The sequence below is a fragment of the Pseudorasbora parva genome, chromosome 3 (assembly GCF_024679245.1).
Source record: "Pseudorasbora parva isolate DD20220531a chromosome 3, ASM2467924v1, whole genome shotgun sequence".
NCBI lineage: Eukaryota > Metazoa > Chordata > Actinopteri > Cypriniformes > Gobionidae > Pseudorasbora > Pseudorasbora parva.
This window is the reverse complement of record NC_090174.1, coordinates 52,049,152-52,073,030: the sequence shown is the minus strand read 5'-3', so window position 1 is coordinate 52,073,030 and position 23,879 is coordinate 52,049,152. Positions and strand designations below refer to the sequence as shown.

Below are 23,879 nucleotides of genomic sequence, written 5' to 3'. Positions count from 1 at the left end.
ACGATTCTAGGTATCATTCATGTTTCTTGACGTCACAAGCTGAAGGCTTAGGGTTTGTTTAAAACCTTAACTCTAAACATGAGCAATAGTATGCAGCAGTAAATATAAAACACTCAGTCGAGGAAACAATGTGTCTTAGTTTCTTTATGAGCATCATAGTTGTGTTCTGATCTTTGAGTATTATTAAGAAAGATTTGAAGTCCGCCCCTGGGCTTTGACAGGCTGTCTGTGAGACAGAAAACAGAAAGCCCTGATAATGTTGGGTTATAGTTTAAAGACAGGCGCTGAACTCTGAGGGAATCAAACTATCATTAATAAACTCTGATAAAGTCCTCCTGAGGCTCCGCAGATGCACAGGACTCTCTCTCACACACACACACACACACACACATCTTATTTTAAATGGATGCTATCAGCGGGTTAATTCAGAGGTCAAGAGTCTTGGCAGTATGCAGTCAGGCTGATTCAGAAACCAAATAATCGGCCCTTAAGATAAAATTGGCTTTTAAGTGACTTATGGTAGCCAAAAACAATAAATTCATATGATGGACAGAATGAGTCTGAAAAGCAGGACAATAAGATTAATGAGTAACTGGGCTGCGGGTGCAATAGGAAGTGAGGATACAATCACTTTAACAGGCCCCAAGTTCTCATCTATAATATATTTCTTTCACTAATTAATTTGCAAACCATAGGCATGGATTTGTATATATATATATATATATATATATATATATATATATATATATATATATATATATATATATATATATATATATATATATACATATGTAAAAATATTTTTATTTTCCTTTACACACAGCACACAGCAACGACTTTTTAATAAAATGATCAAAACTGCCTGCCAACTGACGAACTGACAATGGCTCTTATTTAGGTTTAAATAAAAGGTAATAAACTTTATATACACACAAACTTATATAGTTCATAAAATAATAAACAAAATAATAAAGTGGGATAGTTCTATTATATTATAAAATAAAAACAATTGTAAAATATTTTAATAAAAATAAATGTATTTTATAGTACACTTAAAAAAACATTGCTAATATTTACAAGTAATATTTTTTGTTCTGTCCTGTTCTGGCAGCTCACGCAATAATGCCTCCCCGACTGTGTTATTCTTGATAAACGTATCTCTAATGTTCAAAATGGAACCTATGCTATGGTTATATGAATAGATGAAAGCATTTATTACTACCACCATCAGCATCATCATCATCATCATCATCATCATCATCATCATCATCATCATCTTCTTTATACTCAAGTTTCTGTGGTTCTGACTCTACCTTCTTGTTTTGAGTAGAACTAGAAAGTATAGGCCCCAAACATTTAATGTTTCAACAGCCAATGCTGACTCAGTATTTTGATATTCATGACGTACTCATAAATTACATAATACCGTAAATAAATACAATAAAATAAAAATCTCTGATCAACTGTTATTTTGTTTTTGACAATTTTATTGTGACTTTAAATACACAAGGACATTTTCTTCCAGACCCCCCAAAACTCTGCTAACTATCCCACAAGTCGACAACCTGAAGAAAAACAGAATGTTTGAGCTTTAAATTCAGCAGGGGAACAGCAAAACTTTCTTAAAAATAGCATCCACCAAAAATAACAGCTTTCATGCCGTTTAACTGTAATCCCCTTTACTCTCTGCCACAAACATTAATTTTAACAACTTGTGGTCCTCGTGGGACCATCTTTCTCCCTGCGCTCAGAATATTTCTATGGTCCATTTAGCCTAAACTTCTCTGGTTCTGCATTTGTAAATATTTATGTAAAGCATAAAACAATGGGTAATTTTGACTCTCTGGGCTCTGGTATTTTGAATGCAAACACCAAATGTAGTCTGAGAGGGAGAACATTCAGTCCGATGTGCTTTAATTGGCCAGATAGAATCTGGGAAGGTCATTTTGCTCCTGTGCCACTGTTCCCTCCATTAAATCCTTACAGCAGACTGGGATACAAACAGCTTTTAGATGTTACTTGATGAAATGGTACAAGAAGCTCAACAATCAAGAGAAACTGACCTAAATATTTCAGTCCGGCAATGCGTTTGAACAGTGACTGTATTTATTTTTAACAACACAATTTTTATTTAGAATCCTCCTTGTCCTAATCGCCTTGTTCCACATTTTCATCCTAACCAGACATGACAACAACACTTTACAATACAGTCTCCTCTGTTAACAAGAAGCAACGTATTTTTACAGCATTTATTAAACTTTGTTAATGTTACTTAATTTCACAGTTCATAAATTATGTTAAATGTTAACAAACACAAAATTTGGTCTAAGCATGAACTAAGATTAATAAATGCTGTTTGTTTGTGTTAGCTCATGTTAACTAACATAGTTAACTAATGTTAAAAATAAAATAAATAAAATAATTTGATCACAAAATTGTTGCACAGTTCCTAACTTAAACCAGCTGTCAAAAATGCTTCTAAATTGTCAAGGGTCAGAAAAATACCCTATTCACAATGCCTTCACAGACCCAAGAGCTTTGTGAATGACTAATTGTCGGTGTTGAGCAGGTCTCAGTGAGAAATGAGGTACGAGTTCACTGTGACATTGTCCACAGCAGAGGAGTCGGCCTGCAGTGAGATATGATGCAATATGATGGATAAGAACTGCCTATGCTTTTCAAAGGCCTACATTACCACATTCCTCACGTGAAGGGAATATTTATCTTCTCTCACTCTCTTTCTGCAGAGGATTGAGTGGGTGGTTGTCTTACCTGTCTGGAGTCAGGCTAAGAATGAGAGAGGAGGGACACTACAGTTTCTGGGGGAGTCAGAACCAATATGAAAAGACGCAGTAAAAGGAAACAAATGTGCTAAATATCGGTCAATGTTCAGGATCTTCAAAACATTAATAAAGAAAATACAAACAACATTGTATTTCACAGAGCCAAAGCCATAAACACCTCTGACAAGAGTTGAGGTGGATCAGACTTATTATTTTAATACTGCTCTTCAAATTTGGAGGACATACAATAAATCGGCAGTACACTCAATCCGTTTTAAAATCAGTATTTGTGTCATGTTTCTAAATTAGTTACTTGTTCAAATGATTTGGTGTAATTTGTAATAATTATATTAATAATTAAAGATTGTATTATTTAGTAATGTACACATTCTATAAATATATATATATATATTTTAATTAATAATATACTTGATTTAAATGTTATCATATAAATATATGAATGGTAAAACTATATTTGTGTGCGTGTATTGTAAAAAAAATGTTTTACGTTTTTGAAAGTTTCTTATGCTCACAATAAAAACAGTTATGCTATGTGAAATACTGTATTAAATAACTGCTGAATTATATTTAACATTAACCAAGTTTGTATAAGAAATCATGTTTTTATATATTTGAAAAATTTTAATCTCCCACATTCATTTTATCTCACACAAATTAGGTACATCTGAAGTGAATGTTCTTACTGGAATTTTTTACTAGATAAAGACACTGATTAGCAAAACGGCGTGCATCGCATAGAGACGGAAAACGCAAAAAATATAATAAATAATAAAACATGACTTATCAGATCACACTATAACAGATGAAACTGTTGTGTCTTCTTCCCTTTTCTTGCCTCAGAATGACTTGGATGATGTAAAGCAGACTGACCGTGTTTTACGTGACCAACACTACAACTGGATTCTGTACATATCATCGGAGTTTCGGCCCAGAATGAGCACTGTGCTCTCAGACAGGAAACCTGCCTTTTCCTGCATACATCTCAGGCTGACAGGTAGGCTTTGGCTTTGAGAAAGGGAATGTGCTAGAGAAAAAGACCACCTGGGTCACAGTGTGGTACAGCAGTAGGGACTTTAATGTTGTCAAAAGGGTTTAAAAGGTACTAAAGCGAAAGTTCTCACTATGAGACGGTGCCAAGATATCAATGTTGCAGTTCAAAACACACATTCACAGCATACCTCTGGATCGCCTCAGGTTGCATTGTCTCTTTTTCGAAGCCTGACTACAAACAAACATGCCATGTTGTGTCTACCTGCTCTGCCAACCTCAAAAGAATTCATGGCAGCACGCCGTTCCTTTCCCGTATCAAAGAAAAAAAAACTTGCATGTCACTACGCCTGCTTGGGCATAGACTGATCTTAGATCAGCTTATGCTGTCATGAATTTTATAAGAGTAAAACTTCATTGGGTGTGCAAATACAATAAACCTTAATGTGTGGGCCTAATCTTTTTGAACAATGAAACACTCAACAGCAACTGAGCGTCACAAACATAAATGTGAAAGAGATACTAAACTTACACTTATTTTCAACAGGGTTTGATAGAAGCATGTTGCTACAATATCAGAACTAGATAATAGCCTACATGTTGAGTGTACATATAATGCTTTCTTTGAGCAGCTCACTGGGTTTTGAAAGTGAGCAACTAAACTTTGGTGAGTCAACACTGAAGCAACAGCACTGAACTCAATTCAGACTAAAATAGCACAACAACATGCTGAAACACTTCCTATGTGTTTTGTATTATTGTTTCGAAGTCATGCATGCAATTTGAAGCGGGTTTTACTGGCATCCAAGAAAGTCAAGAAACCACATTCCACAAGCCGTGGGTCCACTCGCATGTAAAATGGAATAAAAGCCAGACCCAAAAAATAAAACGTACACATGGAAGTTATTGGTTTGTCTTCCTCATCTAGTGCTAAGGTACCCCTTTAAATGCAGTCTAAACATCAGTCTAGCCCTGATATCTTATCTTTGGCTGAATGGAAAAGAAAATGAGCAGGGTAACGACATAGTAAATGAAGTAAATATAAATGGTATTTTCTCCATTAGCTCTTCGGATACTTCGTTTGACAACAAGTCAGAGTTCTGCACCTCTTGACCCCAAGATGGGTCCTCTTCCATGATGGGAAAAAGTGCTAACCTGATCGGTGATGCATGATTTGAAAGATTAACCTCCTTAACTGAATATAAAAACCATCAGCATGACTGGTCATTTGTCAGCCAGTGGGCAATGTAAATTGTGGCGTTCTGCTGGTTGTAAGATTATTCTGGATGTTTCTGCCACTAATAAGGCAATTTTCTTTTCTTTTTTTACTTACACACACAATTTATGGTCCCAAATCAAAAAATCCAACCCTCAAGTCTATCATATTCAGGTCTCTAGATCTGGCGTAAGTCCCTTTGTCAGTCCAAGTCTATGGGGGTCTATTTTTGTCCTTCTGTCATCTGCTAAGCAAAAAATGTAATTGTACAATTATGCATCAAAGTTTAATACTTAGAATTGGTGTTTTGCTCAAATTTCTAACACAAAGTATGAGCAATAGCAACAGTGACGCTTGCCTTAGCAAACAATGTTATTTATACAAGAGAAATTACATACAGTATTGATTTACAATACATTATTTTACTAAGCAAGGTTTATTTTGAATATATATTTAATGCATTAAATAAATCAAAAGTGACAGTAAAGACTTACATTGTTACAGATTTTAAAAAATGCTGTTTGTTTGAGCTAGAAATAAGAATAAAATAATATTAACAAATTCAACTTTGAAAAAAAATGCACCAAATAAGCATATTAGGGTAATCTCTAAAGGATCGTGTGACACTGAAGACTGGAGTAATGATGCTGAAAATTCAGCTTTGCCATCACAAGAATGAATTGCATTTTAAAATATATATACCCGTGACAGAAAAAAGTTATTTTAAATTCTACAAATATTTCACAATATTGCTGAGTTTTACTAGCCTGAGTTTTACTAGCTGATTCGAAAGACCGCCGTTCGCCAACTTCTGTGTTTACTAGAAGCACGCAAGCGCAACTCTGCCGTCATTATGTTAAACCCCGCCCACTGACTCTATACATGATGTGATTGGCCCGACCAGAGTTTGGCTTTTACAGTTTAGAAGTGTAAGTGCTAGACGACACTCGCGGCAGATTAGATTTGCTACCGCTAGGGTGCGTCTAGATTTCTAGACTAGAGTTTTACTGTATTTTTGATCAAATAAATGGAGCCTCGGTGTCAGTATTCGTTCAAACATTTTTTAAGAATCTTACCAACCATAAACTTCTTAACGGTATTGTATGTAATGACTTTGGATTTCCTGAATTTTGCTAATGCAAATAATTAAAAAATACAAAAACAAGAACAGCCAAATATCAACATTTTATTTTTCAGGGGTTCTTGTCGTTAAGGCAGTTATCAGTCTTTACTGAATGTAATTTCCCTCCTGATTCATGTTTTATCTGTCCATTATCATTTATCTATTATCAGTCTATTATCATACATGAGAGATTGGATTCAGCCTTGTACTTCTTATATGATGCAAAAACCTCCTATTCTAATTATAGATTTACAACAGTACTGGAAGGCACTAAAATATCATTGGCACTTCAGAGAGCAGAAGCACAAGACAGTGAGGTGATGACAGGAATTGGGTTTCCTGCAAGGATCTCTTTTATCAACAGGTGTGAGGAAGAGAATGAAGATATGTGAACAGATAACCCGCCTTCCGTGAACTGGCAGAGAGTGAGAGAGAGAGACTATGTGTGACAGCTTTTATCACCACTCTAGATGAACCATCTCATTCTCTCTCTCTCTCTCTCTCTCTCTCTCTCTCTCTCTCTCTCTCTCTCTCTCTCTCTCTCTCTCTCTCTCTCTCTCTCTCTTTTTCCTCCACTTCTTATCTCTTCATCTCACATGAGCGGATGTGATGAAAGGTAAACAGTGTGCATCCTATCTTAATTAGCAAAGCATATATTTAACGCAGCCATTAACACGACAAACATACACACTTCCAGAACAAACTTCGAGCTGCCTCCGGGCCTGCAGACACTATATTCAGGAAATGTTCACAAACAATGCCACCAGTTTTTGAAATGCAAACTCACATTGATTGTTCAGCAGTAAAAATGATATTCAGACCCAAATTACATTCCTGAGACACAAGGTGTCTGTGTTACAGTGTAATTACGCATTTAAGTACTGAGTAATAATTAAATACATGAGGGTTAGGACACTGTAAAATAAAGTGTTAAATAAAGGGTCTTGAAACATTACCAAATATTTATACAAATTAATTTATGAAATATATATACTTCAATTTTAAGTTTTTACTTAAAAATACTTGTATTTATATTTATATTTTTTACAATTTAAAATGACCATTATAATACATACACATGTCATTAAGATGATTTTCTTTAAATAAATTTCAGCAAAAAGTTTATTCAGCAAGAATGCATTCAATTGATCAAAGTAAAGCTATTTATAAAGTGTCACGGTTCATGGATTCCCTGTCTCACTCTTGGGTGCGTGTTGAATGTAGGTGAGGGCGGAGCCTGGGATTGGCTCATCACGCACCTGTGGCTGATCACCTGCACCAGCTGCAACTCATCACCTTCACCCTATTTAGTCTCTCTGTTTCTCTCTTGTCTTTGTCAGAGCGTTGTTGGATGTTTCCCCTTGTGTCTCCGTGTTGGTTGTCGTTTCCCCCTTCCGTGAAACGCTGGATCCCTTCCCGGATTACCTCTACCGACCTCCCGAGTCACAACTGCTCACAGCCTGCCCGTGTCGCCAACGGAGCCTCTCTCACTGCTCCGTCTTACCCGGACTTCTTCAGTGTTCTGAGTTTAGACTTCTGTGACACTATCTGTCTAAATAAACTGAGTTACTTGCAATTGAATCCTGCCTCTGTGAATCCGTTACAGAACGCTCTGACCAACCATGGATTCAGCGAGTATCAACGCCCTACTGACCAGCAGCAACGAGAGACTGGACCAGCAGGAGGCGAACTTAACTGCCACAGGACAAGCAGTACACACCTTGGTGGCACGGGTGGCCGAGCTGACCCAACAGATGCAACAACTCGTCGGTCCCACTGTGCCCGACCCACCGCCGATCCCCCACACACCATCCGCATCGCGGCAACCGGAACCACGTCTGCCTACCCCTGAGAGTTATGCCGGTGAGAGCAATTATTGCAGAGCCTTCCTTACCAAGTGTTCCTTGTTTTTCGCTCTTCAACCGCAGACTTTCAACACGGAGAGATCCAAGGTGGCATTCGTCCTCACCCTGCTCTCCGGACGAGCCGCACTTTGGGGAACGGCGGTGTGGGAAAATCAACATCCTTGCAGCTCCTCGTTCCAGACGCTGGCGGCGGAGATGAGAAGGGTGTTTGACCGAGCGGTAACCGGAAGAGAAGCGGCACGTCAACTCGCAGAGCTCCGTCAAGGTAACCGCTCGGTCTCGGATTATTCCATCGAGTTCCGCACCCTGGCCGCCGAGTGCAAGTGGAACGAGGAAGCACAGTGGGACATATTCCTGCATGGGCTGGCTGACCGCATCCAGAAAGAGATTTTCATGATCGACCTTCCGGAGAAGATTGACGGACTGATCGAACTTGCGTTGAGGGTGGACGCTCGTCTGAGTCGGCTGAGATCCAGGATGGAGTTTCAGCACAAGAGTGTCGAATGCCCTCAGGCCAACGCTGCGGATGCGGTCAGCTACACCTTCGACCCGGAGCCCATGCAGGTGGGTCGAGCTCGGCTCTCCCGGGAGGAGAGAGCGACACGGAGATCCCGTGGTCTTTGCCTCTACTGCGGCGGGACCGGACACCTGCAAGACTCCTGCCCGGTAAGAGGACCACGCCCGGCGGTAAGGAGAAGGCTACTGTCGGGCGGGATCTCCGTGGAAAAGACCTCATCCTCCACTCTCCTTCCGGTGAGATTGCTGTGGGCAGCCCAGGAATTTTCCAGCCCAGCACTCCTCGACTCGGGAGCGGAGGGTAACTTTCTTGACTCTGCCCTTGCACACAAACTCAAAATACCCACCATTGCACTTAAGAACACCATCTCTGTCAACGCACTCAACGGACAAGTTCTCCCTGACATTTCATTCACCACTGAACCACTTACACTGATCACGTCTGGCAACCACACTGAACTCATTTCATTTTTTATCCTGGACTCCCCTTTGGCTCCCATTGTCCTCGGTCACCCTTGGCTGGAGTTACATAACCCAAGGGTTGACTGGGGACAAAACTCTGTGTCTGCGTGGAGTGATAAGTGTTATGAGTCTTGTTTGGTGTCTGCTTGTTCGTCTGTGTCTCGTTCTGTTTTTCAGAGTGAGACGGTGAATCTGTCTAACGTGCCTCCGGAGTACCTCGACCTGAAGGAAGTGTTCAGTAAGTCCCGAGCTGCTTCTCTTCCTCCGCATCGTCCCTATGACTGTGCTATAGATTTACTCCCAGGTAAGTCTCCGCCTAAGGGCAAACTATACTCTCTTTCTATTCCAGAAAGGGAGGCCATGGAGAAATATATTTCTGATTCTCTAGCCTCCAAATTCATCCGCCCTTCCTCTTCTCCAGCGGGGGCGGGGTTCTTCTTCGTGGGGAAGAAGGATGGTTCTCTGCGACCTTGCATTGATTACCGAGGGCTGAATAACATCACGGTAAAGAATACCTATCCTTTGCCGTTGATGTCTTCAGCTTTCGAGAGGTTACAGGGAGCATCCGTCTTCACGAAGTTGGACTTACGTAACGCTTATCATTTGGTTCGCATCAGGGAGGGGGATGAATGGAAAACCGCATTTAACACCCCCAGGGGGCATTTTGAATATTTGGTCATGCCTTTCGGCCTTTCCAACTCCCCAGCGGTTTTCCAGGCACTCGTCAATGATGTGTTGAGAGACATGGTCGACCAATTCATATATGTCTACCTGGATGACATTTTGATTTTTTCTTCGTCTCTCCAGGAACATGTTCGACACGTCAGACGAGTGCTTCAGAGGTTGCTAGAGAATGGGCTTTTTGTCAAGGCGGAGAAATGCGCTTTTCATGCACAGTCTGTTCCTTTTTTAGGGTACATCGTGTCATCGGAGGGAATGCGCATGGATCCCGACAAGGTTAAGGCTGTGATGGATTGGCCAAGTCCAGATTCCCGTAAGGCCCTACAGAGGTTTCTGGGGTTCGCCAATTTCTATCGGCGTTTTATTCGCAATTTCAGCCAACTAGCCGCACCTCTGACTGCCTTGACCTCTCCCCGAACGACGTTCAGGTGGTCCGATACAGCCGAGGCTGTATTTGCCAAACTGAAAAGCCGCTTTGTTTCAGCTCCCATCTTAGTCGCCCCTGATTCCACACGTCAGTTCGTGGTAGAGGTCGACGCGTCAGAGGTGGGGGTAGGAGCGGTTCTTTCACAGCGCTCTCCCTCAGATGACAAGATGCACCCGTGCGCGTTTTTCTCCCATCGTCTTTCTCCTGCCGAACGCAATTATGACATTGGTAACAGAGAGTTGTTGGCCGTCAAGTTAGCGTTGGAGGAGTGGCGTCATTGGCTTGAAGGGTCGGGGGTACCTTTTATTGTATGGACGGATCATAAGAACCTTGAATATATTAGATCTGCTAAAAGACTCAACTCCAGGCAGGCTCGGTGGGCACTTTTTTTCGGACGTTTTGACTTTGTTCTCTCGTACCGCCCCGGGTCTAAAAACATCAAACCCGACTCTTTATCTCGTATTTTTGATGCTTCCGAACGCCCGGTTACTCCCGAGTGTATTTTGCCAGAGAAGATAGTTATCTCTACACTCACATGGGAGATCGAATCGAAGGTCAAAGTGGCCTTAGAAGGGGTAACGCCCCCGCCCGGCGGCCCACCGAGTTGTTTGTTCGTTCCGGAGGGGTTAAGATCCGAGGTCCTCAAATGGGGTCACTGCTCCAACATTGCTTGTCATCCAGGGGTAAACCGCACTTGCAGTTTAATAAAGCAACGATTTTGGTGGCCACTTATGGCTCGCGACATTCGCAGTTTTGTTTTGGCTTGCTCGGTCTGTGCGGTTGGTAAGACATCTAACCAACCTCCCCATGGGTTACTTCAGCCGTTGTCTGTTCCTTCGAGACCCTGGTCCCACATCGCTCTAGATTTTGTTACCGCCCTCCCGCCCTCCCAGGGCAAGACGGTCGTTTTGACCGTCGTGGACCGATTCTCGAAAGCAGCACATTTCATTCCCTTGCCCAAATTACCCTCAGCCAAGGAGACAGCGGTATCTGTAGTAGACCACGTCTTTCGGTTACATGGCCTCCCGATGGACGTGGTCTCTGACAGAGGTTCCCAATTTGTGTCCAAATTTTGGCAGGAGTTTTGTAAATTACTAGGAGCCACGGTTAGTCTGTCTTCGGGTTATCACCCCCAAAGCAACGGTCAGACCGAGAGAGCCAATCAGGATCTGGAAAGAGTGTTGCGATGTTTGGTATCCAAGAATCCTTCATCCTGGAGCCAGCAACTCTCTATGGTTGAGTACGCTCATAACTCGTTACCAGTGTCATCTACGGGCCTTTCGCCATTTGAGTGTAGTGTAGGTTACCAGCCACCTATTTTTCCTAGTCTGGATTCCGAGGTCGCGGTCCCCTCTGTTCACGCCTTTATCCAGAGGTGTCATCGCACATGGACCAGAGCCCGTGAGACTCTGCTCCAGGTGGGAGCGCGCACCAAGGCTAAAGCCGATCGCCACCGGTCTAAGCCTCCCGTTTACGTCGTGGGTCAAAAAGTGTGGCTTTCTACCAAGAACATTCCTCTCCGCTCCGTATCTAATAAACTTGCTCCCAAATTTATCGGCCCGTTCACTGTCACCAAGATCATTAGTCCGGTGACAGTCCGCCTCAAACTCCCTCCGGCGTACAGGAGGATTCATCCCGCCTTCCATGTATCCAAAATCAAGCCTGTTTTTCACTCCCACCTTAATCCGCCAGTCCCGGTTCCCCCACCGCCGCGACTCGTAGATGGGGAACCAACGTATTCGGTTAATCGCATTCTGGATTCTAGACGGAGGGGACGCGGTTTCCAGTACTTGGTGGACTGGGAAGGTTACGGTCCGGAGGAGAGAAGTTGGGTTCCTGCTAGGGACATTCTGGATCACTCCCTTATTGATGATTACAATCAACAGGTAAGGTCGGCTGGGAGCGTCAGGGGACGCTCCTAGGGGGAGGGGTACTGTCACGGTTCATGGATTCCCTGTCTCACTCTTGGGTGCGTGTTGAATGTAGGTGAGGGCGGAGCCTGGGATTGGCTCATCACGCACCTGTGGCTGATCACCTGCACCAGCTGCAACTCATCACCTTCACCCTATTTAGTCTCTCTGTTTCTCTCTTGTCTTTGTCAGAGCGTTGTTGGATGTTTCCCCTTGTGTCTCCGTGTTGGTTGTCGTTTCCCCCTTCCGTGAAACGCTGGATCCCTTCCCGGATTACCTCTACCGACCTCCCGAGTCACAACTGCTCACAGCCTGCCCGTGTCGCCAACGGAGCCTCTCTCACTGCTCCGTCTTACCCGGACTTCTTCAGTGTTCTGAGTTTAGACTTCTGTGACACTATCTGTCTAAATAAACTGAGTTACTTGCAATTGAATCCTGCCTCTGTGAATCCGTTACATAAAGTTACAAAATATTTCTATTTAAAGGTGCCCTAGAATGAAAAATTAAATTAACCTTGCCATAGTTAAATAAAAAGAGTTCAGTACATGGACATCACACACAGTGAGTCTCAAACACCATTGGCTCCTCCTTCATATGTAAATCTTGTTTGTGAAAAACACCACGGAAAAACAGGCTATTTTCAACATAACGCCACATGTGACGCAATCGCTGAGATCTTTAATATGTACGCCCCCAACATTTGCATGTCACCTTAGGTTCATTTTCAGGCGGCAGCCGAATCATCAGTTCAGCAGATAAACAAGCGTCACGCGAGGATAGCGAAAACGGCAGATCAAGGACACAAATGTCATGTCACGTTTAAATTGAAAGCTTCTTAGTTTAGATTCTTAGATCTTAGTCTAGCTTCTTGTCTAGATCTAACACAACATGCTAAAGTAACAATTGGAAACTCCAAGTAGATCACATAACAGTTTGTCAAATCACAAAGGTTAATATTATTTCCTGCCAGTGTTGTCATAAAATACAATCTAAATTTACCTATATTTCATCATTAACAAGACTCAGAAACTACGTTTACTACTACTGTTTAGTTGCTTAAAGATCGCTCAGTCGATAATTGTAGCCTTCTTTGTCACCTTCTTCACCATCTAAGTTAAAACGATAGTCATTTGAGAAGGCTTCTAGTCAATTTGTTAAATAAATATACATTTTTGAGAACTGAAGTATGATTATTTTGCAGCGGGTGAGTAGTAAACATGACAACTGACTATTTTGAGTGGCTTCTACATTACTTTTTTGGCTAAATAAATCAACTTTTAAATTAGTACTCTACTGTCAAACTGTAACGTTACTGTAAACAACATATTTACACGCTACCCAGTTCAGTTCGTCATTCAAAGTTAAGAAGCTCTCATTGTCAAATCATTGCAATGACGGATGGTATAGATGTGTTAGCTGTCATTGAGCTGTGCAGTGAAACAGCCAATCAGAGCAGAGCTCAACATTAATATTCATGACTCTTCAAAATAAGGCAAAAACAGAGGATTACATCCTAGGGACAATTTATAGGGTTGTAAATGGACCTGTTAAACTGTATCTGGACAATTTTTGACCTTAAATAAGCCACATACTTATTTAAGGTATCTACATATATACTGATATATGTAGATATCAGAAAACAATTTTAAAATATTGTTTCAAATCATTCTAGGGCACCTTTAAAAAAATATTTATCTTTTCATTGTTCTATACATAAATAATCATTAAAAAACCATTAAGCAAAAATATTAAACAAATATATTTAATATTTATTGTAAATATATATTAAAATTGATTTTAAATTGTAATAATATTTCACGATATTACCGTTTCACTTTTTTGATAAGATAAATGCAGCCTTGGTAAACAATACAAAAAAATGTGGCCAGTCGTGTACAGTTATTGTAGATTCATGCTTTATGCTTTAAAGATGATGGATGGATAAGGAGAATGAAAACTCTAGATGCTGCAAGCTGATAGGTACTTAACTTAATCTGCTTGCAATTACATTATAGTGATACATAGTGAATCACTCTGATTGGTTCCTGATGTATCAGTAGCCAATGAACATTCAAGTACTTGGTCAGCATTTGCTGTAGCAGTTACAGGAGACTTTCAGAAACCTTCTTCCCCAGCTCCACCTGTATAGATCTGCTACGGGTAATTGATGTACTTGCTCACAGCAGCGTGTCATGTTTATGTATTGGCACTTGATCTGTTCAGCCAAGACCAAACATTTCAACATTTCATATCCATTACCATGCAAAACAGAGATGTCATGATAAAACTGAAATCACATTTCCATGACATTAAATCAAACTTCATCAAAGAAATCACACACAAAAAGTATATGACGACATCCATGGATAGTAATCCTTTGAGATTTGGGTGAGATAAAATCAGTGCTGTTATCCTTAACTAAAACAAAAATGTATTGAAAAGAAATTCATGAATTGAATTTAAGCTAAAATTAAATAAATTCAATATTAGACGAAAATATTTAAACTTGTCTTGCCTTGTTCCTCTTGCAAATAAAATAAAATAAAAATCTACTAAAAATGAAAACTGGAATTTAAAAAATAAAATCAATTCAAAATCTCAATTATTATATACACTGGACAAAATGAAAAAAGCAGAAAAGTGATGTCCATTGAATTTGAATGGGTTAAAGCACAACGTGATGGTCTTACACATGCAGACGAATGTATTTTCCTGCTACGATTTTGAGCATCTTGACTTGAGACTCTTTTTCCTAATTTCTAATCTGCAACAAAGTGGGAGCTTTTGAACACCCATCTGAAACCTAAACCTCAATAACAGACTTAGCAGACATACACACATGCTAACGGACATAATTTAAATGCTACAAGGACAAAATGTGCCTATCAGTCTGAATGTGTTTACGTGTGGAGGTGGACAATGGGCCTGTATTATGATTTTATGGCTGTATTATGGTGCACGCTGATTATGTTTTGTTCCCCAGTAATCTAGAAACCATACAGTGCCAGTTCATTGTGTTAAGAGACAAAATACCATGAATAATAAATAAACAGCAGTTCCCAGGTATATTTCAGGCTCTAAAGGTTTATATAAAGTACTATATCGTAACATCTGAAATCGTGCTGATCTTAATCAGAGTATTCTGACGCCACTCACCTTGTGTGACCGGATGGGTTCAGTCTTTCTCATCATCAGCAGCTGTGAGTAAAAGCCACCCGTCGACACCTATAGCAAGAGTCTCCTTGACACAACACATCTGGTTGGACCTATAGAGGAAAGATTCACACAACTGTCATAATTCTTGAAAAGATGTGACTATGTGATGTTTTCATAGATGAGGAATACAAATATTTCAGTGGGCGACTCAAACTGTGAATTCACTATACGCAATATCGGGTTAGCAGCGTAAGAACGAGCAGGTGATGGGAAGCCATCGATCTGGGGGTCGCAAGTAGTTATAGTGTTGACTGATGAATCCTGAATGGCTTCTTCTCTTTCCTAAATTAGAGTACAACAGCTGGTCAGAAAGGAGAGGAGGCACAATCTTTGCCATGTTAGCAAGCAATCTGTGCTATAAACTCCTTTCGGCCTAAACTCTGAGTAGGTCCCACATAATGTCTCTGTCAAGACATTGAGGGATGGCAGGAAAGGGATGGGTAGGTAAGGATGGAGGGAGACAAATGGAAGGTGAGAGGTCTTGAATGATGTCCATTGTCTCAAACACGGAAGTTTAGAGATGGATGAGCGTCCTGTGGAGCAGTTCTGCAAATTGATTATATGTGTTTCATTATATGTGCAAATTAAAAATTGACTTATGAATCAGGTCTCTTATGATCCATCCTGCTTCAAAGTTTTAAGTCGACTGAATCGTATATATCAAAATGTAGATCATACTCCCTGTCAGCACTATTTGCAATGAAGTGATTTATGATTCTTGTTCCTTCGTGTGTTTTTTTCTTTTCCTTTTGGTGTTGAGGGAAGTTAAAAATGTTTCATCACAGGAACCCCAGACGTAGTGAGGCCGACATCACCACATGCATTAATTTATTCCTTCGTTTCGGATAATGAATCAAAAGAGAAGAGACTTCACAGTGGCAGTATTAATCATTCTGAAAAAAGGCACGGGAGAAAAGATGCGAGACAATTAAAATCTTTTCTCTATTCCCAATGCCCTCTTTTGTTTGCTATTTTATAACCCAGGTGAAATAGCATACTTCTCAACACATTCAAACTTTCTTCTAAAATCCTGGCATCATTTAATTACTCTCATGTCACCTTTCTAACTTTGTGGAAACACAACATTTTATATTTTATAAAATACATTTTATATTTTATATTTCATGTTTGAGTCAGTGTTATCCAAATGGTGATGGTGGTATCATGGAGGGAAAAAAAGTTAAATATATTTTTTTCATATATAGACATTTAATTTTGACTTGGTGTGTGCCAAATGTGACGTCGTTACTCATTAATGTGTTGTTTCTAGGTAATTGTGTTTTGGAACCTTCAGAAAACTTTAACTAGATCTTTCTCAAAATTGACTTTGTTGACTCTATTGATTTCAAACAGGTGTAGCACAGTCCTTTTTTTCATATTACAACAAATCATACATCATTTTGAAGGTTTGTTTTAATACAGAATGTGAAAATAACAATAACGCATTTGTGAAAATTCGTTCATTGTGACTCATTTACCTCATTTACGCAATTTACCCAAGATCCGCGTGAATAGAAGCAAGGTCTGATTCGATCTATTTATGCGTGAGGAATCTCTTTTTGACACTGTGTGCTTTGTTTCCGAACATTACTTTACAGGCTGTATGACAGAACTGCTGTAACTTTTCTATGCAAGTCTGCAGTTATCCAAGCCAGTGTGTGTATAGAGGGAGAAAAAGTATAAAAGACAATGTATACGAATATCGTGTATGTTTCCATGTCACATACCTCGATGTCAGTTATGGGCATGCTAGCAGATTATTTTAAAAAGCATGAAAAGCTTTACATTACAAACATGCTCATATGAAACAGACAGCACACAACAACAGTTGCTAATACTACATTCTTGAATAGTGGTGCTTCATCTCTTTAAATAAACATACGAAGAAGGGGCGAAAGCAAATACTACAAAACCCAAATGAGGCGGCTGCAATTGTAGACCACATTAAACAGAGCAGGCTGGGTAAAGGGGCTCAGGGGGGCTTTCCGAGCCAGATATGGCCATTCAAAGACTTGCATCCACCATACAAACAAAAAAGACCACCCAAAGGAAGCTGTGGCACAAGACAAATTAACCTCTCTAGTACCTCTGCATCACAGAAAATAGATCCAATTACAGATATACACTAAATAATTCAATCATCTGCTCTCAGGAGATTTCAAACTTTTTTCTCCCACTGGTGGCCTCATTGGGTCGTGCACTGCCTATTTCCAGGTATTCAAGGAATCTAAACTAGGGAAAAATAGATATGGTGTAGAACAGAAACTGTAGGAGTTTATCAATTCTGTTAGGTTCAGAACAGTTCTGCGTGAAAGAAAAGGTCACTTGTGCCAGGGGAAACAACAACAAATGTATTTGAACCCAGAGAAATGGGGGGTAAAAAATAAGAAATTTGCTGGTCTTTAAAGTTAAAATTGTTACGTTAAAATGATCCTTTTTTCTTTATGATATAAATAAAATAAAAAAATCAATCTCAATAACACACTATTCCAACTAAAATCTACCAATGTACATGTAATAAAGAAAAATCTACATGAATCTACAAGAAAATCTACATGAATGCATCCTTATACAACAAGGAGAGGCTGGAAACATTCCTTTTGACAAATGAAAAAAAATAACAGATTACAGAGTAATACACAGATCATTTATTTATGCTAACATTTTTCCACCCACAAATTTATAAGACAGACAGTGATGGATTTTTAAAAATAATCATATCTAACATTTCTTTTTCTTGCAGGATTAACAACTATGTGTTTTTGAAACCAAAATGTCCCCAAACCTTGGGCTGAAGTCATTGTGTGTCTGAATCATGTCCAAATATAACAAAAGGGGAAATTAAACTAGACAGTTGACTAAATATATAAACTCATGACTTTGAATAGTGAAATAATAAATAAATCAGGATTTGCTTTTACCTAATAACAGAAGGGTGTGCTGAAATATACATATGAAGAACAAATCATATTGTATAAAAATTATGTAATGAATCATGTCACCTTTGCCATGCTCCCATACTCTATAAAAACTGTTGCACACTTTTTGACAATTCCTGGTGATTCAATGGAAAGCTGCCTAATGCACCATACTGGGAAGTGTTATTGCTCCAGTTCAACTGTCCCTCAGTCAGATATTATGGATAAAAAATGTTATCAAAAATATGCTAACTAATGCACAAAGTTGGGTTTAGACACACATGGTGTCTCTAAACCCACACATCTTCTCTGCCTTTCATTTGTTTCTTTTCGCTATAACCTGATACACTTGCAGACGTGGCTCGTCGCTGTATAATGTATGTAATGGAAGCGGAGCTTTCGTCTGAGTCCATCATGATCTCCTCTAACATCATGCTGAAAACAGGACCCAGCTGCCCACCGCGCTGTCATTAGCCTTAGCTTCCCTTCTCTGAAAACCACTCAAAGACTCCCACAAAAACACAACATTCCACATCACACTGCTCATGGGTAGGCTACCTTACACACATTTCTTAGGCTTTGATCACACTGCAGACAATTTGCTGATTATTTTGGACATCGGATAAAAATCAAAAAACAGTTCTCATATAGAACCAGGTTTCTTTTTTAGCAGTAACAAGAATAATAATACAATAACTTTCGTGTTGTTTAGTTCCATAAACAGTTTGTAGTGGTCTGGCCTAGGAAATTTAACATCACACTTCATTCAAATTACATACGATTTTGTAATCGTAATGCACAGTTGTGTTTAGGGGCACTTGTTTTATTTGTTATATGCAATGAAACATGCCAAATTGTGCAGACATTATTTTTGCCCAGGCTGTCATACAAAGGAATTATGAACACGTTTCATATTCTGATGGTTCGATCAAAATTGTACATTAATTAAAAACAATATTCCCTCCAAACATCACTTGACTACTACTGTACACTTCTCTGGTTATAAAATGCAATGCATACATCCAAGGCATATTAAACATTACTTCCGTCATTATGACAAAATGTACTCAAAATACTTTCAGAATCGTTACATGAAATAGTTAAGAAACCAGATTTATAAAACCGGAATTTCAATCAAAACAGAATAAAGCTATAAAAAACTTGAATATGTCTAAAATGTGTTTTGACTGTTAGTGTGAATAGATAGAGCAATAGATTTAAAAACTGATAATCAATATGTTAACCATTATAGGCAGAGTTTGAAATGTGCAGGTAGTTCATTGTTCAAAGACTCAATGGGAAAATTGGACTACACGAGGTCCTGATTCCAAAAAACGCTATCTGTCTGTTTAATAAACAAATGTCTTTTAATTTCTAAGTGAGAAGTTATTGTTGGCAGTGTGGTTGTGTGTGCATAGACCATATGTGATGTATATCAGGTCCAGACAGAAAGATAACATGGATGTCCCATTAGAAGAAAGCAGGAAAGACTGATAAGCCGAATAGAGAATTAGAGTGGATGTCTGTTTTTTTCCTGCGCTGTATCTCCGTGATCCAGACATTGTACATACACTGTGCTGCTTTTGAATAAACATTCGTTCCTTTTGTTGTCCTCTCAGTTTCTTTCTCTCTCACTTTTGGTACCAGCATGAGGGTAGTGTGAGGAGCAGGCAGAGCTAATATGCTGAGTGAAGCGTAAACACACAGCGTCATTATGTCAGGGCCTCAAGGTTAGCAAGCTAGCACTTCAAAACACAACAACGGAACAAACGCCAGGGTGTGTATGGCTTCTGTATAAAAATACTCATACATTACACATATTCGTAATGGCTGGACAATCGTATGGGATGAGTTCACAACTCAAAAAAAAATCTGGGTTGTTTCAACCCGTGTTTGGGGCAAATTTGGACAAACCCAACCGTTGGTCTGTTGGGTTTAAAAAATTTAAACCAATGGTTAGGTTTGTCCACATTTGACCCAAACATGAGTTGAAACAACCCAGCATTTTTTAGAGTGCACAGAACCACACCCTTGAAATAAACTTATAGAACTGTTTATTCATGATGGCTTATTTGCCTTGGAAATTTCTATGGGTTTTTAGTATAGTGGTTAAGGACTGTAACTGCCACAAGGATGTGCATTCACATGCTTGAAGAATCAAACAACCTTTAGATTACATTTACACATCGGTAATGTTTATGAACAAGTCTATTATTCAATCAATCCAAGATCACTAATCCAGTAAATATTGAGCTGTAAACCTGGACTAAGTCACTTTAATCATTCCTTCAACCAATTTGTTCAAAACACTGAATCATTCCAAAACAAAACTTTTGAGTTATTCACTAAATTGATTCTTAACTGATCCATTCATTCATTCATATTCCTTTTTCTGTAGAACAGAAAATACATATTGGAAAAATAAAAAGTGTTATTTTTTATACTCATATGATGCATGTCATCCCTCAAAATTGTTTGTGTCACAAAGGTGAGTAGATGATCACAGAATTTTCCATTTTAGGTGGACTATCTCTTTAAATATAAATCAAAATTAACATTTGAACGTCTTATGTAATTCACAGGCACACAAACAAAACACACCCACTCAGGACAAACACACTTGTTTCCTTATGGGATGGATCTAGTCCAGGGCACAGGGCAGAAAGTATACTGATCCATCACAGTAAGAGGCTGTCTGAACACACACACACATAAAACAGCTGCTGCAAAGAGCAAGATGATGAAGTCCAGGTGGACTCCAGAAGTCCATTAAAGATAAAGACTTGTTGAATTTGTATATGTGTGTGTTGCTCAGTTTCTCATTATTGTAATATTCCTGGAGTTTTATTGGAGCAGTTCAACAGGGAAACGTCCCTCTTGGATCATTAAAATCACACTGGAACACCTTTGACACAATCTCACGGCTTTATAGAATTTTAAAGCTTTCACACCTTGTTGCACCTCTCGTCCTGTTGGGAAAATAAACAGAGATATTGAGTCAAATGTGATCTCAAATATCCATGAACAACTTGCACAAAAAAGCAAGCTCAGAATGGATGTCAACACAGCACACATTTACATCGAGTCATGGGTGAGCGTGTGAACACGAGAGCTGAATTTTCATCAAATGTTAATGAAGGGTATTTTTTTTGGTCCCACTGTTAAATCAGACTTTTTGAAAATGCTAAAAAATGGGTAGGGTAAGTATAAAAATCATGTCTATGGAAAGTCCCCATAAAACATGAAGAAAACACAACATGTTTTGTGTGTGTGTGTGTGTGTGTGTGTGTGTGTGTGTGTGTGTGTGTGTGTGTGTGTGTGTGTGTGTGTGTGTGTGTGTGTGTGTGTGTGTGTGTGTGTGTGTGTGTGTGTGTGTGTGTGTGTGTGTGTGTGTGTGTGTGTGTGTGTCTGCTCCTTGACTTTGGATACCTTTGTTAAATCCGGAAATTTGTGACATGTTTGATTTAGAACTGTTTTGACTGAAACTGCAGAAGCTCCTATTTAACAATCAATCAAATTAAACTGAAAGCTGTTATTTTTCTAACCTGCTATGAATGGCAGAAGTATGAAGCAAACCTATAAATTCAACCAATCATGCAAAAAGCACACACACACACACTCGCACATGCAAACAACCCCTTCCTCCTGTTAGAGCCAAAAAATCTGAATCACTGCATCAGGCTCCAGTGATTTGATATATGATAAACTGATATTTCAAGTGCAGATGCCAAAATCAACTCGTTGAAGTGAGGTAATTTAACAGTGCAGAAAATACACTGACCCATCATGACCAAGCGGTCATAACACACTGCATCATGGTGCTCGTGCAGGGAATGTACCATGGCATTTACACAACATTATAAAAAGAACAAGTAATGTCCCACTGAAATCAAACTTTTAAAGTGAACTTTTATAAAAGTGATTGAAATCCCAATCTTCATTTCAACAAGGCAAAATCCATGTCATGGGATTAAAACCTTCTGAGCTATAAATGTATGGCCTCTTAAAAAGAAAGGTTCCTAAAAGGTTCGCCACGCATTTTTGGTTCTCCAATGAACCTTTTAGTGAACAGTTCTTAAACTAACATTGTTTTCTTAGCGTAAATAACGCTTTTAAAAAAATCAACAACTTTTCCACTATAAAAAATCTTTAGTGAAAAAAAAAGGTTCCATTTAAGGTTCTTCATGGATTCATTTCATAGATACCAATAAAGAACCATTATTTGAGTGTATATTGAAAAACAAACTAAAGTGGACCTGGCCCATATGGAAACTAGCTTGATCAAGTGGCAGTTTTCTGGGACCATCTTAGCCATAAAACAGAACATAAAACAGTGTTATTCTTGCTGAGAGCAGACTGTTGCAAAGAGGAATGTATCAGAAGAGAGCAGTGATAACACAGTAGAATGTGTGCCGTGTAATGCTGGTGACAGTGTGGCGACTTGTTAACTGCACATCCTGAATATCTTATCCTCGAGTGTCTGAAAGGGTCAGAGTGTATCAGCTCTTGTAGTCATTTTGCTTACATCTATCTGACCTTCGAGACACAATTTAACAAACAACTAAGAATCATGATTACTATAGAATATACTTTGAGATTATAATATTGAACAAACCGCTAACCCCTAAATATTAAACTGTGGTGCAAAACTCTTCCCTTAGTGATCGTGGTATGGAAATGATGGCAAAATGACAAATGGCTTGCTGAGGAGCTGTGCTGTACATTTATATATGATCAGACTAAATATTTTAGTCAAGAAACCAATATATAGGGCCCTATAAAATCCGTTTTATTACGGATAAAATGGATTTTATAGGGCCCTTATTACGGACTCAGAAGGTTATTAAGGATTTTATCCGTTTTTAACGTTCCCAAATTCCCCCCAATTTTTTTTTGACAAATTCCGTTTTTTCCGTTTTAATTTTTGCAAACTCGTTTTTTTCGTTTTCATTTTTGGGAATTTCGGGGTTTTTTTTACCCTTTACTGTTATTTTGTTGAAAAAAAAGAGTGTGCTTTTAATGTTAATATAATAGTACATAAAACAAAAAATAGGAATGACCTTAAATTTATTGAGGTAACACACATCACATTTACTTTTTAGGACTGCATGATGCAACATAACACCGCACTTCAAGTACTTCAAATATTAATGGTTATTAGCTTTAAACTTTCCGGTAAAATACATTACCGTATTTTCCGGACTATAAGTCGCACTTTTTTTCATAGTTTGGCTGGTCCTGCGACTTATAGTCAGGTGCGACTTATATATCAAATTTAATTCATACTGACTGACAAGAATAAACATATAGCCGCGAGAATGCGTTCTATGCTGCTCCTGTAGCCTAATATTTACTTATACACAACAACTTAGAAAGACTGAACACAAACAAAATGCTCCTATAAAGAAAATCTTATTCTGCAAAATACAAACAGCATGTAGTAAAACATGCAGCGGAGAACGATTCTCACAGCGTTCGTCTCGCGCGGCAGAGCCTCTCCCGGCAGAGAGTTCAAGCCTCTGTGGACTCGTTCCTTCAGCTCTGGCCATCTTGCTTACAGTCCGCAAGTAGATTTCTTTTTCTTCTTCATCACAATTAAAGTAACCTCTGCTTTTCGCCAGTCCCTTACAAGTTTCTCACTCACTTCAAACTTTCTTTCTTCTGCTCGGGTTATGCAGTGAAGCGGGCACGAGCGAGTGCACGCGAGCAGGTGGTCGCATGCGCGCGCGGGTGCTCGCGTGCTCGCATGCGCGC

The 23,879-nt window shown here is 39.3% G+C and overlaps 1 long non-coding RNA gene across 2 annotated transcripts in view; it reads right to left on the bottom strand.

The window, feature by feature from the left end:
• Positions 1-1,495: 1,495 nt before the first annotated feature.
• The window catches only part of LOC137071430 (uncharacterized), an 82,644-nt gene continuing 60,260 nt past the window's right edge, over positions 1,496-23,879 (bottom strand). For both annotated transcript variants that reach the window (XR_010904432.1, XR_010904433.1), the window contains 2 exons: positions 15,148-15,257; positions 1,496-1,565 (listed from right to left, as the gene is read on the bottom strand). This is a non-coding gene — a long non-coding RNA (uncharacterized lncRNA). The remainder of the gene's footprint in view (positions 1,566-15,147; positions 15,258-23,879) is intronic.